Source organism: Myotis davidii, unplaced genomic scaffold (genome assembly GCF_000327345.1).
Source record: "Myotis davidii unplaced genomic scaffold, ASM32734v1 scaffold2574, whole genome shotgun sequence".
Lineage (NCBI taxonomy): Eukaryota > Metazoa > Chordata > Mammalia > Chiroptera > Vespertilionidae > Myotis > Myotis davidii.
Genome location: NW_006285606.1, coordinates 21,189 through 24,434, shown reverse-complemented (window position 1 = coordinate 24,434; position 3,246 = coordinate 21,189). Strand labels below are relative to the sequence as shown.

Sequence of the window (3,246 nt, the reverse complement as noted above, 5' to 3'; positions counted from 1 at the left end):
TGACTGGCCCTTTATCATCAACACATTTTCACTGAAAACCTTTACCACAAAGTATAATTTACTTATAAGCTTTCTGCACATAATTTAGCTGATTTTGAATGTCATTATATTGTCCCAACCTTGCCAACATTTCATAAGTTATTTGAGCATTCAGCCAGGTTTATCCTCTTTAGTCTCTTTAAAAGGCCCTAGTAAATGAAATACCATATTCCACAAGGAGAAACAGTTTGGAGGCAAGATTTTTCCCTGCTGCTGAGCATTTTTCAAATTTTGACCAGCTGTTTCCCAACATACAAGACCTAATGTACCTTCTTCAGGAAATCAAGGGTTATGTTTTATAATGACATGCAAAATCTGTAAGAGATTACATTCTGAAACTTTAATTCCTTAAGCATGCAAATCAAAAATCTACAATAAACTTTCTTACTTTTTAAGCCAAATTCTGCTCCATTAGCCTGGCTAAGGAAACGTTCCCACCCTACTTACAGATCGGGATTTCTGCAGCTGATCGTGGGCTTTTGCATGTGGTGAAATATCTCCCCACCTATACGGTGAATTCTTTCCCACCTTGCAGGTGAATCTTCATTTTTTCACTCTAGGCAAAGTCTACTCTTCCAGATGTCCCATTGAGGCGCCAGATGCTGTATGTGTGTAATTTGGAAATATTGGGGGGCCATGGGGGCAAGTCCAACTCAAGGGAAAGGACTTCCACTGGTGCCCAGGCCTCACCAGCCTTTTATTAAACTTCGGTTAAACATAAAACCCTTAGTCAGGTAATTGCAGTAACAGACAGGATATCTTAAAGGTCAGTAAATATTAGAAGGATTTACTCTAAGATTATTTCATCGGGAAATAGCTTGAGCCCCCTTTGTCAGGACTAGACAATTGGTGCATAACTCAGGCCCTTGCCATGGGTTCAAGGGTCAGCAGCATTCCGGGATCCTTATTTGCACTTCATAAATGGTTGGGGTGTGACAATAATGGAGCTGTCCTTCCAGGCAGAAATTAAGGGGAGGGAAAGGAAATTATAATTATCATAGTGAGTGTTTGGCCTCCCATATTATTTGTAATATAGGAAAATGCTAACATAAGAAAAGAAGAATAAAGGCATGCAGGAAGCCACCCATTGTCTTCAGTATCAGAGAAGTGCAAACAAGGATCCAGGGACGCTGGTGAATTTTGAATCCATGGCAAGGGCCAGAGTTATGCACAGATTGTCTAGTCAGACAATGGGAGCTCAAGCTATTTCCTGATCAAAGAGTCTCGAGTAAATCCTTCTAATATTTACTGACCTTTAAGAAAGTCTGGCTGTTACCACAATTACCTGCCTGACTAAGAGCTAGATGTGTATCCAAAATTGAATAAAAGGTTAGTGAGGCCTGGGCACCAGTGTAAGTCCTTTCTCTTGCACTGGGCTTGCCCACCTTGCCCCCAATATTTCCAAATTATTATTTCTTGTCTCATCTCTTTCATTTGTGTGTGGCCCCTCTTCCAGATCCTGAACCCTGAACCATGCAAGACGTGGGGAATATTCACAGGTGCAGATTATTCAGGTCTGGTCTGGAATCTTGTGTTTGTTGTCCACAACAGATGCCGTCAGCTTCACTTTTTAGTAAATTTTAATTTAAAATACTCTTTAGTTGGCAATACAACAGTTTGGTGCAGGAGCACTTTTTAAAAAATATATTCCTATTGATTTCAGATAGAAAGGGAGAGAGAGAGAGAGAGAAACATCAATGATGAGAGAGAATCAGTAATCAGCTGCCTACTGGGAATCAAACCCATAACCCGTGCATGTGCCCTGACCGGGAATTAAACCATGAACCTCCTGGTTCATAGGTCAAAGCTCAACCACCTAAGCCACACGATCTGGTCCTGAGCACTTTTTAAATGGAAAACATAAATCCAAGATTCAACTCTTTTAATTTGGGCAACCCACAGACTAGTTAAGAGTACCTGATATGGTTCTTTCCAATCTTAGCTATAAAGAATCCTTTGGAAGGGGTCTTTTCCAGTATACAGCCACCTATTTGTAAATTATGGTATCTAATTTCTTTGTCTCCCAGAAGCTTGCTATGAAAAGATTGTTCTCTGAGGCTATCTCAATAACATAACATTGTTTTTTACAACAGGAAAGAATGCTTCCTTTACTAATTGTCTATTAAAAGTAGATAAATTTAAATGCATAGACCAATCTATAATTCTTTCAAAAGGTGAAAGCTACCTGGCCGGTGTAGCTCAATGGTTGAGCATCTACCTATGAACCAGGAAATCAATGTTAAATTCCTGGTCAGGGAACATGCCTGGGATGGAGGCTCGATCCCAAGTAGGGGGCATGCAAGAGGCAGCTGATTAATGATTCTTCCTCATCATTGATGTGTCTCTTTCTTCCTCTCTCTGAAATCAATAAAAACATATATTTTTGCCAGGGTTCTTGTCCCAGCATCAAGAAGGTTCAGGAATCTGGAGAAGGCTGTGAGTAGATGTTAAATAAGAGTCCAGAGACTCATAAAGGGTCCGGAGATGAGATATAATTTTGAAAGGCATTTGGGGGTCAGCAGACCTTAGCTAAAGGAGCTAAGTTCTAAGGTCTTAAGTCTAAGGCCTTAGGTTCTCCTCATCCCCAGGACCCCATACTTTTTATTAACACAATTTGTCCTGAGGCAAGGCAGAGATATACACTTCAAAGTATCATGGTTTGGTACAGAGTCCATTGTCAGAATGAAAGAATTAGCCTACGGCTGTTCAGGTGTTTGGCCAGTAGGAGGCAATAACATGTAGATTAAGATGCCCTTTAACTGTCTGGCAGCCAAGAAATAATCCCTTTTCAGGTTTGGGGAAATGCCTTTAGCCATTCCCAGAGTCAGCCCTGCTCTACATGCTGGAATTGGTCTCTGGCATATTTTAAATATATTTTATTGATTTCAGAGAGGAATAGAGAGGGAGAGAGATAGAAACATCAGTGATGAGAGAGAATCATTGATTGGCTGCCTCCTGCACTCCTCCTACTGGGGATCAAGCCTGCAACCCAGGCATGTGCCCTTGACCTGAATCAAACCCAGGACCCTTCAGTCCATAGGCCGACACTCAATCCACTGAGCCAAACTGGGCCAAACTGGGCAGGGCTGTCAATATTGTTTTTTAGTGCCAAAGTAAGGACTAGAAGGAGACATCATGCAGGGCATCATGAAAAGGGCTTTGGAGCCAGGGGGCCTAACTGGGTTAGCCTAGGGCCCTAGGCCATCT

General features: G+C 41.6%; 1 long non-coding RNA gene across 1 annotated transcript in view; it reads right to left on the bottom strand.

Annotated features, from left to right (window-relative positions):
- Positions 1 to 518: 518 nt before the first annotated feature.
- Positions 519 to 3,246, bottom strand: part of LOC107181920 — a 7,826-nt gene continuing 5,098 nt past the window's right edge. Inside the window, exons 2-3 of the long non-coding RNA XR_001512629.1 lie at positions 2,800 to 2,802; positions 519 to 641 (exon numbers count right to left, since the gene is read on the bottom strand). This is a non-coding gene — a long non-coding RNA (uncharacterized LOC107181920). The remainder of the gene's footprint in view (positions 642 to 2,799; positions 2,803 to 3,246) is intronic.